Here is a 16,162-nt window from a genome sequence, read left to right as displayed (position 1 = left end):
TAATGCCATTATATGGTCCCACATATCTTAGTATGACAATTATGACAATTGTCATTGTGCTTATCATTAGTATCATATCATTACTAATGATAATTTTGCTTCTATTTAATATTTCAAGAAAAGATTTTTATAATATGTTTTTCTCTTAAAGTTATACACATTCATATTATTTTACCTTATTTACAAATTAAGCACATTTAAATTACTAATCTACTTATAATTTTAAATGATAAATGCTTTTTAAAAAAGCAACAGGAATTAGAGTGCCCAAAATATTGAAAACATAATCCCTTTAAAAATATCCACCATCCCTCTCCTCTCTTTCTAATTCAAACTAGTTTCCTTTGAAGACGTCTTTTGCCAACGTTTCTGCAAACTATTTTTGTTTGAAAATTTCAGGGTGGAATAGTTTTTAAGATGAAGGAAACTGTATTTGCAATTACAGCTTATAAAGAAAACCATAAACTCCTTTTGGCATCAATTTGACTCAAGGTCAAAATTAGATTTCCTCTTCCTATACTATTTGAATTATAAACCTCTCTTCTTGTAAGGGGATTTGAGGGATCAGCTGGAAACTGCAACATATTGTGTGAATACTAGAGTTAAGGTACCATTTAAAGGGAACAGCTCACTTAATTTTAACCTTGTTCCGTTACAGTAATGATTTTTCACTTTTAGCACAGATGCCATTGTGCGTGTGTGCTAAGTCACTCAGTCGTGTCTGATTCTTTGCGACCCTACAGACTTGCAGCCCACCAGGCTCCTCTGTCCGCGGGGTTCTCGAGGCAAGAATGCTGGAGAGGACTGCCATTCCCTCCTCCAGGGTATCTTCCCAATCCAGAGACCGAACCCGCGTCTCTTTAGTCTCTTGCACTGGCAGGCGAGTTCTTTACCACTAGCTCCAGCTGGGAAGCCATGCCATTGTATGTTTTCTTAATTCAGTAACAAGACTGGCTTTTAAAATTTCAGATTAATACTATTAAAGATTGGAATCATTTCATGTCAGGCTATGTGTTGATAGTGTTGGTAATAATTGCAAAGAACGGTGTTGGGGTCTACCATTTAGCAGAATTATTTATTAGGTGCTATGAGAAAATGAAAAAAGTACTTGTGGAGAGATAATTCTTGCCCCTAGGAGTATGTAATATATAGCTGGGTTGTTTTTTCTTTTTTAACTTCTATTCCAAACACTTCAAATCAATCTTAGTGAAAATGTCCTTTGAGTAGGGAAAAAAGTCACCTCATTTCCTCTCATCAACTCTTATTTGAATACATCACCTCACTTGTGATGGTGCCAAAAGATAAACTGAAAATTCAAACTTATTTTACCTTAATTACTTAATATCTATTAGGCTGTTTGTTTATGAAGTCATAAATCACTGAGGTGAATAGACATGAAAAATCCCTCTGAAGAAACAGGAATATGCATGTGTCACTTGTTAAGGAGTTAGATTTTAAAAGAAATGGTAAATCACTGGAGGGTTTGCTGTGGTCTGAAGTATGTGTGTCCCCCCCAAAATTCATGTGTTGAAAACCTAGTGCCCAAGCTAATAGTGTTAGGAGGTGGGGCCTTTCAGAGGTAATTAGGTCTTGAGGATGGAGGCCTCCTGAATAGGATTAGTGCTTTTATAAGAGGATACAGAGAGCAATCTGCAGTCTGCAGCCTGGAAGAGGACCTTTCCTAGAATCCAAACATGCAGGCACTCTGATGTCAGACTTCCAGCCTCCAGAACTGCGAGAAATAAATTTCTGTTCAGTATAAGCTACGCACTCTATGGTATTTTGTTGCAACAGCCTCAAAGGCTTATGACTGAGTCCAGCACCTGATTCTCTTAGGTCACACCTAAGTCTTTTCCGCAGATGGCCAGCAGCAGATGGGTTATCAAGGTTACCGTTAGTTAGTTACTTTTCCAATAACTTAAGTTATTGGACTTCCTCAGCCCTCATCCAAGTGAATGTGAAGATGTGCTGAGGATGACTTGAAATTTGTGTAGAATAAGCCTATGCATAGCTCTTTAACTTTCCCCCAAGATTATTAAAAATCTAATATTAGCAATATATTAGTGGGGCCCTCTGGTGGCTCAGACAGTAAACAATCTGCCTGCAATGCAGGAGATACAGGTCTGATCCCTGGGTCAGGAGGATCCCCTGGAGAAGGGAATGGCTACCCACTCCAGTATTCTAGACTGGAGAATCCCATGGACAGAGGAGCCTGGCGGACTATAGTCCATGGGGTCACAAAGAGTCAGACACAACTAAGCCACTAACACACACATCTTTGCCTGTGCAGTGGAAGCATGGAATCCTCACACCTGGACCGCCAGAGAATTCCCTGATCTATAATTTTAAAAGGAGGTTTTTGATGTCAGTAGATCACTGGTCTTTCCATGACTTATACCTGCTTTTCCCTCAAGAATCCCTGATCCCATTCATGGTTCTGTTCTCTCAAATATTTTCAGCGTGTGTACTTTCTATCCCACTCACTCATCAGGGGGATTACCTTCAATTTACCGATGACTATTAATGTTAATGTGGTAATTTGACTTAAAAGATGTCCAAAGGACATCTTCTATTCATCCATTCATTTACTCATTTGTTCATTCAACAAATATTTGTTGTTCCAAACACCAGAATGGAAATGGCAGCCCACTCCAGTATTCTTGCCTGGAGAATCCCATGGACAGAGGAGCCTGGTGGGCTACAGTCCCTGGGGTCACAAAGAGTCAGGCACAACGAAGCCACCTAGTGGAGTGGTACAGTACTGAGCAAATTAGACAAAGAACTGCTCTCTGAACTTATTTCCTAGAGTTTTGACAAAGAGGCAACCACTACTTGGAAGACTACCTCTTTGTATGGGCATTGGTGTTCCTGATTCTACTTTCTTTTCCCTCTGGGAAACACTTTATACCCTCACAACAGGCCCACACATTTCACATACAGGTTAACAAGCTTTACATGTGTTTATTGCCACTCCACCCCCCAGCTCCCATCCCTTGCCCTGCATAATGCTCCAGGAAGCTCTGGAAAAAAATGTGAATGGTCACATTTTCATCTCAAGATAAAATATTAATAGAAAAGATAAATAAATAACCTGTGTCCAAAACTCATGGTTTTGAGAATACAGTTTCTAAATAATTATATGACAGCATTCAAAAAAAAGTATGTCTTCACATAAAACTACTGTATAATTTAGTAACTATAATGTATTATTTTAAAATGAGTGATTATGCAAAATTAGTTCCCTTATATATCAATCTCTAATTTAAAACTTGTGTTTAAAGCTATAAAAGTTATCATAGCTTTTTGCAACATTGAATACTATCTAATTTGAATCCCTTTAGAAAGCCATCTGTAGTATTTTGAGTTTTGGCTGTTTCAAAATGGACTTTCTTTCTTGATAGGTACTTGATAGAGAAAAACTCAATATTTAAGCATACAATCTATGTCTGTTGTGAAAAGAAGTAAAGTAATAAACTGTCACATAAAAGTTTTCTCCCTTTTTAAATTTAAATTAAACTGGCTTCAGCTATTTATTTTTATTTCCTTAATCAAAAAAATTAAATTGTAATATAGTATAAGGTACTTTCTGTTGTTGCTTTTTTGGAGAATGAGAATAGAAATTATTTTTAATTTTAAAGGTTGAAAATATTTAATAACTGGATGAATTATATTTTTAAATCCCCATTAATTTATTTTCAAGTGAGGAAAACCCATAACTTTGAGAAACTGATTATTGTGGGGAAAAAACCTTGATTTGCAATTGTACCCAAATATGAAAGCCTACATTTTGTAAGCATAAAGATTACATTCTCTTCAAAAGATTTGCAATTCTCATAGGCCCATAACTTAGAGAATGAGAGGATTGTAATTTGAAAAATTACAGATTTCATTGTTTTTTTGATGTGTGAAACCTATAAACAAATATCAAGAGATTGTATTGCAAGACTGAAAATCCCTTGTTTAGTTTTATAAGGGACAGTGCCCTGTGTGGCTTATAACCCTGACTTAAAAGAAAAATGCAGAGTAATGCAAAAGACACTCTAATCATTGCATCTAATTACAAAGAAGAATAACTCTGTAAAAAATGTAAGTATCCTTGGGCAGGCATGTGGTCTGGTGGTCGGAGCATGGGATTTCAAGTCAGTAGTCTAAATTTCTATTTTAAACACCAGTTCTAAATTTCTCCATGATTTTGGGAATGACATTAACTTTATTTTTAAATACAAATTTGAGATTTGTGCTTGATAATTACAAAGTAGCTTTTAATCCTCTATCAGAATCCTCTAGAAAAATTGACAGGTGTTTTCTTGACTTCTTGGTGGTAAAAAACTTACTTGACAAAAAGAAAGGTCAGGTAAATATAAATGAATTCAGAATTTTTTTCTTTACCATTTGCCAGTAGCATCGCTATTCCCATGTGCTATTTCAAAGTTAGCTCGAGTCATTATTTAACAATCAACCTACTGATAATGGTGATATTTTGTATAGTTTTCCTCCAAATTGCTCCTTTGTTTTTGAGGAAATGGTAGTCCTCAGTGGAGCCGACACTGCTCTTTTTATACTAATTGTTATTGTCACTCTAAGGAACTTGTACCCCGCAGTGGGGAGTCTGCTTTGTATTTTTGTTTATGTGCAGTGTTTTTTAAGTGTTCCTCCAAGTGTAATAAGTACAGATAAATTACCATGTAAGTTTTATTTAAATTACTGATAGATTTCTAGGGATAAATGTAGGTAAGTAATTCAAATTCTAACACACCTCTATAAATCAATTACCACGTTAATTTTCACTGGGAATAATTAACATGTGAATTCAAGGAATGTGACTTGACTTATAGGCTTGCTCTATTTCTTTCTGTTTTAAAAACAGAGTTTGAGTACTCTGTGGATTTTTTTGAGTATGATAATATTCTTCTATGCTTTTTAGTCCTTAGTTTAGCTAAAGATTATGCTTAATTGTTTGGAGAATCCACCCAGTCTAATTTGCTGATAGCCAATGTACAAATGAGAACCAAAGAGCAAATCAGATATGTCATGGAGAATTGCTAGAGCAGGCAGGGAGGCTGCAAACCACTCGGCCAGAGTCTCAACCCCAACAAGGACCTTCAGTTCCTGATCTATTGCACACTTTCCAGGCAAAGAGTGATCTTTAAAAACAGCAATTTATCAAGATAATGCCTCATGAAAGGAAATGGAAACCATTATAAGGCAAAGTCAAACAGCTTAAGGACAGATCTTGTTTTATGTTTCTCTGATTAGAAATGCAGTGTTAAGAATGCCTTGCTAAAGTACTTAAAGCACTATTAAATGGTCCAAATCTCAGGTAAGAAATCATGGAGTCAAAGGATCAAATCCCAACAGGGTCAGTTTGGTCTCCTGGTATTACACAGGAGGAAAATTAGAATTGAGCTTTCCTTAAATTTGTCCTCTAGGGGAGATCTCAGAATGGAATCCTTGTGTGGTGGTTTGCAGTAGCTCTAATAGCTTCATGAAGTGCCTGTAGGTTACAACTGAACTTATGTTAAATAAAAAAGGGAGAAATTCAACTTCTTAAGTTCATAAAATTAAAGTTATATCTATTAAAAAAAAACAAAAACCTGAACATGTAGGGAAATAATAGTAGCATCTACGCAAAATACCAAAATTTAGTCCTGTATTAAGTCCACTAAAGTCCACTTCTCAATTCCCTACTTGCATTGTTCAATGCATCTTACATTCAAAAATAATAGCAAGAAAGGGAAGATTCTTTGAAATTTGTTAGTTTAGTTATAAAATACTAAATTTCCCCTTTTTAAATCAAACTCTGAGTCTTTATGTTCTCTATGGGTTCTCAAGTCAACCCCACTTTACTTCCCCATTGCCTAAAGATACAGTGGAAATAAGTTGAAAACATTTCCTATACATGTGATGCTGCACCTCTGAAAAGGGAAAAAAAGAAAAAAAAAATTTAAACCATTGGATAAAAGTCTACCATAACAGAGTTAGATACAATGAGTCAATTTCTAGTATTGAAAATACAGGACTTTGACCTTCATTCCTCAAATATCCTTCATAGCCAACAAATAATGTTGGGAAGACATTTTTCTAAGTACCAATTATAATGATAAACTGTAATTCTTGACTAGTTTAGCTGATACTTGAACTTTCTCCAAGAGTTCAGATTTCCTCCCATTAGCACATTTTACCCAGTATTACAATGTAATTTTTGCATTCCAATCCTAAATCTGCTAGAGTACTTTATATGGATATGGGACATTTGGCTTGGTGTAACAGAGCCAGAAACCTGGTTGGAAACTTTGGAAAAAGAGAGAGTCCCTTTGTTGTCCCAATGTATAACTCATCCTATAAAATTCAAGTTTTATTTTTGACATAGCAAAGCTGTCTGTAAAAGGTTACCATGGAATCAGAAATAATCGTTTAACAGTGGATTTATATCACTTTCATCTTGAGTTTATTTTAAACTGAAGTGGGTTATGAACAATTCTTATGTTGGATTGCTAATTACAAAGCAGACTTTTAATGACTGTAACTGAGAACCTAAAGAAATGGCAACGTGTATTAATTGCCATTAAAATACTACATTCTTATTGTTGGGTTAGAGTTTTGAAATGGTATCAAATACAGCTTTACTAACTTTTACAATCGTTACTTATTATGATAAAATAACTAAGTTTCTCATGATAGAATTTTATAACCGAAGTAATTACTGTTTAGGATTAGGTTCAACCGTGAGAGACAGAAACCCCAAATTACCAGGTTTAAATAAGAGAAAAGTTTCCATCTCATAAAGTCCAGAAAGCAGTTCAGGGCTGGTATTATGGATGCACATTCAGACTCAGGTGCTTCATACCATCCTCAGTATTCACTTTCCAAGTGATTGAAGGCGATTGCTCTACCTCATTATTACATTCACGGTCCAGGTAGTAGGAGACAAAAAGGGAGCATGTTCCACCCAGAACACTGCCTTCTAATTTTTATGACTAGTACATGATTCTATAGTGCATCAAGTATGACTAGCACAGATTCTATAGTGCAATTAGCAACTTCATAATTTTCAGCTCTTTCATCATCATGTCTAATTATACATTTCTTATGTTAGATGATAATTTTTAGGAAAAGCTAAAATAACTACTCACAGCAAAGCAGTCTTAAGAAAGAAGAACAAAATTGGAGGCATCACGTGTCCTTGTTTCAAACTATATTACAAAGCTATAGTAATAAAAACAATATGATATTGGCATAAAACCAGACACATAGTTCAGAATGGGGAACACATGTAAATCCATGGCTGATTCATGTCAAAGTATGGCAAAAACCACTACAATATTGTAAAGTAATTTGCCTCCAACTAATAAAAATAAATGGAAAGAAAACTAAAAAAAAAAAAACAGACACATAGATCAATGGAACAGAACAACAAGCTCAGAAATAAACCCATGCATCAGTTAATTAATGATGAAGAAGCCAAGAATATACAATGGGGAAATAATGGTCTTTTCAACAAATGATGTTGGGAAAACTGAATAGTCACATGCAAAAGAATGAAAGTGGACCACTCTCTTATACCTTACACAAAAACCAACTCAAAATGTATTAGAGACTTGAACACAAGACCTGAGCCATAAAGCTCCTAAAGAAAACACAGGCAGTAAGTTCTTTACATCAGTCTTTATGATATTTTGTTTGGATTTGACAGTAATAGCAAAGGCAACAAAAGCAAATACAAATAAGTGGGACTATATCAAACTAAAAAGCTTCTGCTCAGCAAAGGACAAAATCAACAAAATCAAAAGGCCACCTACTGTGCGGGAGAAAAATTTGCAAAACATTTTTCTGACGAGGGCTCGAAAGACAAAATATATAAAGAACTCACTCACACAACTCAACAGCAAATAAATTCATTTGAAAAGTGGATCTGAATAGACATTTTTCCAAAGAAGACAAACAGATGGCCAATTGGAACATAAAAACATGCTTTATGTGACTAATGATCAGGGAAATGGAAATGAAAACCACAATGAGATATCACACTTGTTAGAATGACTATTATCAAAAAGATAAGAAATAACAAGTGTTGGGGAGGATATGGAGAAAAGGGAACACTTGTGTACTGCTGGGAGGAATGTAAATTAGTGCAGCCGTTATGGAAAGCAGTATAGCGGTGCCTCAAAAAACTAAAAGCAGAACTACCATATGATCTAGCAACTCCACTTCTGTGTATTTATCTGAAGGAAATGAAAGCAATAACTCAAGAAAGATACACACACCTCCATGTTCATTGCAGCACTATTTACAGCAGCCAAGATATATGGAAGCAACCTAAACATTCATTGATAGATGTATGCATAAAAAATGTGATATATGTAATATTCCATTATACAAATATATATGTATGAATATTATTCAACCATAAAAAAGAAAGTCTGCCATTTATAGCAACAAGAATGAACCTTTGGTCATTATGCTAAGTGAAATAAGTCAGACAGAGAAAAACTAATATCTCACTTGTATGTAGAATCTAAAAAAAAATGTTAAACTCATAGATACATGGAACAGATTGGTGGTTGCCAGAGGAGGGGAGGGGATGTGGATGGGTGAAATGGGTGAAAGTGGTCAAAAGGTACAAAATTCTCATGATAAAGTAAAGAAGTCCTGGGAATGTAATATATAGCATGGTGACTATAGTTAAGAATAATGTATATCTGAAAGTTACTAAGAGAGTAGATCTTTAAAGTTTTCATTACGAGAAAAAAAATTTTTTAACTATGTGGTGATAGATGTTAACTAACCTTTCGTGGTGTTCATATATGCAAATTTCTTTCCTGGTGGCTCATACAGTTAGCAATCTGCCTGCAATGCAGGAGACCTGGGTTCGATCCCTGGGTTGGGAAGATCCCCTGGAGGAGGGCATGGCAACCCACTCCAGCGTTCTTGCCTGGAGAATCCCCATGGACAGAGGAGCCTGGAGGGTTAGTCCATGGGGTCGCAAAGAGTCAGACATGACTGAGCGACCGAGCACACACAAATATTGAATCATTACGTTGTATACCTGAAACTAATAAAGTTATATATCAATTATGTCTTAATGAAAAAACAAATTTGAATGTGTTTAATCAATTTGTCTGTTTTATTGTTTGCTGCATACTATGAGATTAATATAATCCTAGATACATATGGTAACATTTATTATATCTAATAGCTATTTATGCTAAATTTAAAACATGTGTCATGTCGTAGTTCCTGAAATCCAGGGTAATGAAGTCAGATGTGGACTCTTCTAGACTGCCTCTTCCAGTTACCAGCTAAGTAGCCTTGGGCAGTTTTCTAATTCAAATCTCAGTTTCTCTCCTATAAAGTAGACATTAGAAAACCTACCTCAAAGGGTTTTTATCAGACTCAATCAACTAATGGCATGTGTATGTAAAATTAGAGCAGAGCATCAGACACATAGGATGTGCACAAAAATGATTAATTCCCTCACTGTTTTTAGGAAGCATTTTACCTTGCCTAAGAAGGTTCTTGGGAGTTGTTAAAATGGAGATTCCTGGGCTATGTCTCCTCAATCTGTGAATCCTCAGTTTGGAGAAGAAAAGCAAGAGTGCAGATGGTTCTTAGGTCCTGTCTAGAAAAAAACAGAAAGGTTCAGGTGATAAGGGCAGCAGGCTGTGGTAGATGTGGGTACAGTTGATCTCAATCTGGTTTGGCTTTCTAACGGACTTAACACATGGTTTAAGGCAAGATATTTTCCTTTCTCTCCTTCTTATAGCCATTTGTAAAATGTGGATAGTAACTACTTCTTCATGACAAAACACTAAATGAGAATTTTGAGATCAAATTTATAGCTTTTATCCCAGGTGACGCCTTTGTAAATAGTGACTAAGAAAAGGAGAATTAAAGTTTAAAAAGGAATAAAGCCAGAAGAAAATGTGTTCGGTAAAGGGCATAAAATTATGTTTGGAAGGAGGCGGGAGATGAAGAAACAAACTGAAAGGGCCTGGAGACAAGCTGCAGAAACACGGGGCAAGTCAGCAACAAAGACGAAGTCCTGTACGTTCCTTTAGGGAATTGGGGAATGAACAGTTAAACTCTCAGAAAAGGGAAGGGGTTGAGAGGAAAAGTGACAAAAGGTACAGAGAGAAAAGGAATGAATACACAGGGGAGGAAAACTGAAGGTCTAATGCAAGGAAAGGAAGGCAAAATGGTTCTGGAATTCATATCTTGCCTAATTGTTCCCTTAAGATCCATGAGAAAAGAGAATTCTGCTGCAGGGAAAAAACTAAGCAGAATTTCTGAAGGGAAGAGCACAGAACCCATAACCTAAAGGCCAATTTGTAGTTGGGAGATTTTTCTTTTAAACCAGCAAATACCCACACAAGGATTTCATTGAAGAAAATTTGATTATGAAGTCACTAGGGATGATTTAAGGCTTTTTCATCGACTCAGATGCCAGGATGGAAGACTGAATTTCAGGAATAGACCAATTTGAAACAAACTTTAAAAAGTATTTGGGAGGGAAAAAAAAACTTCTGGCTATTAAGGCTGTTTAAATAGGATATAGTTTTTAAATGAATATTATTTATAACAAACTGATGGGAAGGAATCTGTTTGGTTAAATATTCTGAAAAACATTGAATATGGAAAGACAAATTATATAAAAGTGTAATAGAGCATCTATAACAAGGTAATTTGAGTTGTTAGTTTGCACTTGTCCTCTTCATATTTCCCTATATTATTCTCTCCCCCCATTTCAAGCAGACAGCTATGCTCTAGATTCCCTTTGTCAGGGGAGTTTTGTAACTGGTTTAGTTTAAAACCAAAAGTTGCTCTTTCCGTCTTTGGTAAAAGCCAAGATTCATCAAGATATGACGTTAGGAATGCCATTGGAGAGGGGAGAAAGGGCAGCCAGAAAGAGAGGTTATCAACTGTACCAGCTGAGTTTTGAAATGTTCTAAAGGACTTTGATGGTTGAAAAGGAAGGCAGTAGTTAACAACTGTTGTACTTTCAATAGCATCCAATGTATTCAAGTCATAAGAATAAAACTAGTTTTTCTTAAGACTTGAAACACAACTTAGAAATCTAATAAATTCACTTTATTTTAATCTGCGGATTTTTTAAAATTATAAATTATCTCATAAAAGAATGTGTGCATTTATGTGTGTATACACACAATGAGACATAAAATAATATACATGGCTCAAATAATAATAAAATACATATCCATGGAGCCACAACCCAGCTCAATGAAAAGATTATCACCCTTGAAGCTTTTCGAACCTCTCCCTGATCAAATACTCTTCCCTTACCATCTCTTCCAGAAACAACTACCTATTTTGTGTTTATAATCCCCTCACTTTCCATAATAGTTTTATCTACAAATGAGTGTGTATATGCTGAAATCATATTGTTTAGTTTTATATCTTTTTGAACATAGATGACAGCATGCTTTGTCTGTGATTTGCTTTATTTCTTTATTTCATAAATATTAATTTATCTTTTAATTGAAGAATAATTGCTATAGAATTGTGTTGGTATGATTTGCTTTTTTACTCAACACTATATTTCTGAGATTTATTTTAGTTATTCCCACTCATTTTCACTGCTGTATAATATTCCATAATTTGAAAAACCAAGAATTTACATATCCATTTGCTGTCAATGGACATTGGGTTGTTTTCAGTTTTTATTCTGTTTTATTTTGCTATTATGATCAAGGCTACTATGAACATTCTTGAAACATATCTCTTAGTGTATACATGTAAGAACCTTTCTAGGATAAATACCTAGGAATAGAATCATTGAGTTGTGAGGTCTGTCAAACTGTCTCAAAGGATTCCATCACTTTGCATTCCCTCAAGCGAAGAGATCTTCATCTTTCTAATACTTGATATGGTCAGACCTTTTCATCATTATCAATACTGTGGGATATAAAAATACATTATAAATCACTTTTATTCATTCTTCGCTGAATGTTCAAATAATTCATAAGTTCAACAGATTAAGATTCCTTAAAAAGGTAACTCCCCACTTACAAAAAAAAATTAAGTCTTTTAAACCATATTGACACATTTAAGATATCTGATTATCTAAGCTACTTTACCCAACTGACAAGGCAGATAAACAATTCAACAGGCAAAACCTAAGATTTATAACTATTAAAAATCTAATGAATTAATAACAAGACAGACTCTATAGCCCAGGGAACTACACTCAATATTTTGTGATAACCTACATGGGAAAAGAATCTGAAAAAAGAAATATGAATTACTTTGCTGTACGCCTGAAACTAACAGAACATTGTAAATCAACTATCCTTCAATAAAAATAAACAAATCAGTATCAAAAAATCTAATGAATTGAACTCATCCATGTGTTACATTAGGGCTCTCAAACATTCAAGCACAATTCTTATTCTTTCTACAGTTTAAATTAACACCTGAGGTCTAACATCAAACTTTCTTAACTTTTCTGATTTAAATTATAAGCTAATATATTAAATTCTCTTTACTTTTTCAAATACTTAAAGTAATACAATAGTAATAACTACAAACTTGATTCCTAACTTACTATTATTATTACTGTGAGTTTGATTTACTCTCTCATTACAATTGACTTACCTAACTATACAGTGTATATTTACACTCACAGGAAAACCAGATAAGAGATTCCAAACTGCTGTGTGGATCAGTGCATTGGGATACTCCAATGTTCCAATGTTCACCCCAGTGTTCACTGCAGCACTATTTACAATAGCCAAGACAGAAGCAATCTGAATGTCCATCAACAAATGAATGGATAAAGATGTGGTCTATACAGCTGAATATTATTCAGCCATAAAAAAGAATGAAATAATGCTATTTGCAGCAACATAGATGGACCTAGACATGACCATACTAAGTGAAATAAGTCGAACCGAGAAAGATAAATATCATAAAATGTCAATCATATGTGTAATCTAAAACAATGATACAAATGAATTTATTTACAAAACAGAAACAGAATCACAGACATAGAAAGCAAACTTATTTTTACCAAAGGAGATGGTGAGGGGGAGACAAACTAGGAGTTTGGAATTAACATATACACTACTATAAATAAAATATGTAAGCAACAAGGACCTGCTGTATAGCACAAGGAACTATATTCAATAACTTCAAATAAACTATAATGGAAAAGAATATGAAAAAGAGTGTATATATTATATATATATAAATATACACACATCTGAATCACTTTGATATATGCCAGAAACTAATACAACATTGTATATCGACTTATAAGTCAATAAATAAATAATACCCTTAAGGAGAAAAGGAAATATTCCTAACTTTCCACAGTTTACTGCACAAAAGCCAAGTCAAATTTTAGAAATTACTACTTGTTTTGGCCAACATAAAATTTTAGATAAAGGCCACCTTCCTTCTCAGGCTGTGACTTGTGGGCAGCATCTTTGTTCCTCCAGTCACAACATAAAGTCCAGAAGGATAGAGGTAGTTCATAGTTATAGAATGACAGACAGTTTGAGAAACTGATGAAGGTATATATACCCTCACCCCAGAAAAATGCACATGGTCTTTTTTTTTTTTTTTTTTTTTGCTTTGTTTCAGAGATTCACAGATCCCCTGAAGTCTAACCATGGGCCCAGCTTTAAAATCCCAGTTTGAAATAGCAGTTATTAGAGATAGTTTAAAAGTTTCCTTTTTGTTCACCTTTATATTTTCCAAAATGAAAATGGATTATTTGTGTAAAACACACAAAAGTTTTCTATAAAATCACTTCATGTCATATGATAGTTAAAAGATCTTGCAAAATCAATTCATTTTGTGGTAAACTTGTTGAAGACTGACAGACTTTGAATTAGAAATGTTTGTCATATAAGGCACTCAGTTTTCTCACCTGGAAAATGGAGTAATTAATATTAACTAACCATCATGTTATAATGTTAATACTTGCAAAATTCTGACAATTGTGATTTATCTCTGCTCCATCAGAGAAGTCTCCGTTATTTAGGTTGCAGTTCTCTCTCCTCTTGAAGCAGATAGAATGCCACAGCTGTTTCTTCAGCTATTCTGTTTCCTGAGAAGGAACACCTGCTTAGAATGTACCTAAGGAGTTATTTCTTTGTTTTTTGATAATTAAAGCACTGCTGTGGTGATGACTGACATCTGGATTCGCTTTTAAAGACTTCACTGTGTTTTTCTGGCTCCTGGGAGATTCATGAACCATAATGCATTAGATGGAAAAGCGTTGATGTGCTTCATTTTGCAACAGCAATTTCACTCTTGCTTTGTTACTTCCCCACTGCAATGAGTGAGAGCTGCCACTCTGTTACTGCTGCTATGAGATTAAGGGAAATAAGTTGAGCTCCAGAAATTTAATATGCCATATAATGCCTGATTTATTTTGATTCTGGCTTTGACACGAATTGATGAACTCACCTGAGACTGCTTTGCAGAATCAATATCCAGGGATTAAATTTTCTTTATAAACTGGTTCTGAAAGAATTTCTTTGGGGGACTAAAAAGCCTAAGTTCTCCTAACTATTTCCAAGAGCTACAGAGAAAAACATTTGACAAAAGTATTCTAATATTATATGTAATTTCCTCAAAACCTATATTCCTCAATCTCCAATTATAGCTCACCACAATTTTCTGGGATATACTTTCCAGAACTATATACTTTTATTTATTTAGAGAGAGAGAAGTCACTCAGTCGTGTCCAACTCTTTATGACCCCATGGAGTGTAGCCTACCAGGCTCCTCTGTCCTTGGGATTTTCCAGGCAAGAATACTGGAGTGGGTTGCCCTTTTTACACTACTGCCTCTACCTTGATATTCTGCTTAGCCTGCTACTCAAAGGAAGCAATACTAATGATGAAATATATATCAGTTAAGGCTCACTGTGCCAAGTAACATATGCTAATTCTTACTGAATGAGCAGAAAGGAAACTTAACTGGCCCAATGAAGAAGTCAGAGTACTATGTACTTCTGCAACAAACACCAAAAGCAACTGCTGCCCCTCCCACTCCTGCCAAAGCGACTTCTGCCCTAGGAATTTAACCTAACAAGCACTGCCACCCACAAATGTCAGATGCCTTTATCAGCAAATTGATTTCCAAGCAGAATCTTGGCTTCCTCAAAGCTACTAGATTACAGATCAAAGTCTATGTAGGTGTGCTGAATGTTGAAGCCTAGGTCACATGTCTGTCCCTTTACCACGAGAGTCTGGAAATTTCGTTTTCAGAGCTTCCCTTGGGGAAGCAGCACTTTAAGACTGGAAATTCCTTAAACATAAAAAATATTTTCAAAATATCTTGGGAAGCTATAAAATATAAAAATAGGAGAGAATTAATATTTGTTGAGAATATTTGCTAAGTGTTAGATACTTTACATACATTATTCCCCCGGTGGCTCAGCTATAAAGAATCTGCCTGCAATACAGGAGACCCAGGTTTGATCCCTGGGTTGGGAAGATCCTGAGAAGGAGGAAATGGCAATCTACTCCAGTATATTCTTGCTGGGAAAATCCCATGGAAAGAGGAGTCTGGTGGAATACAGTCCATAGGGTTGCAAAGAGTCAGACACGACTGAGCACATTAAGTTTACCTTATTTAACCCACAACAAAATAGGTATTTTAACCCCATCTTAATAATGGGAAAACTGAAGCTCAGAGAAGTTGTTATCAGCCCAGATCATTTCATTGGTGAAATGGAGAACATAAATTTATGCCCAAGTTTCTTTCCTTCAGAAATTTTCCCTGTCTCAAAATGTATCTCTGATTTCCATTTCACAACTTCTAACTCAGATGTAGGCAGTGGTGTACTAACTGGGGCAGAGGGGAGAGGGGAAACTATGAGCTCTGGGAGCATGCAATATGGGATGCATTAGCTGCAAGAAAAATTTAAAGACAATAATAAAACCAACTAAAAATAGGTCTACTTTTTTATTACCATTGTCATTATGTGATAGCAGTTCTCAAGAATGTCAGCAATAAAATATTACCTCTTGCTGAGGCGAACCATTCCTTACTCCATTATTCATCAGTATATATAAGAAGACTTCAACCGAATTTGAAGTTTTTTTGAGAAGGATGTTTAGAACTTGTCACCGAAGTGGCATAAAACAATTTTAGGTTCCTAGAGTAGACCATAAAAGGGACATTTAAC

At 35.1% G+C, this 16,162-nt stretch overlaps 1 protein-coding gene across 4 annotated transcripts in view; it reads right to left on the bottom strand.

The window, feature by feature from the left end:
- The window catches only part of FTCDNL1 (formiminotransferase cyclodeaminase N-terminal like), an 88,212-nt gene that overhangs the window by 55,625 nt on the left and 16,425 nt on the right, over positions 1 to 16,162 (bottom strand). The window contains exons 1-3 of one of the 4 annotated variants that reach the window (XM_065930885.1): positions 15,999 to 16,103; positions 11,779 to 11,913; positions 9,500 to 9,619 (exon numbers count right to left, since the gene is read on the bottom strand). The gene's annotated coding sequence lies outside the window, so the exon portion shown is untranslated. Of the gene's footprint in view, positions 1 to 8,786; positions 8,866 to 9,499; positions 9,620 to 11,778; positions 11,914 to 15,998; positions 16,104 to 16,162 lie in introns of those variants that run through there. The other 3 variants (XM_065930883.1, XM_065930884.1, XM_065930887.1) reach the window with 3 other exon arrangements.

Source organism: Muntiacus reevesi, chromosome 3, assembly GCF_963930625.1.
Source record: "Muntiacus reevesi chromosome 3, mMunRee1.1, whole genome shotgun sequence".
Lineage (NCBI taxonomy): Eukaryota > Metazoa > Chordata > Mammalia > Artiodactyla > Cervidae > Muntiacus > Muntiacus reevesi.
The sequence above is the reverse complement of the archived record's forward strand: the minus strand, read 5'-3'. Positions and strand labels throughout refer to the sequence as shown.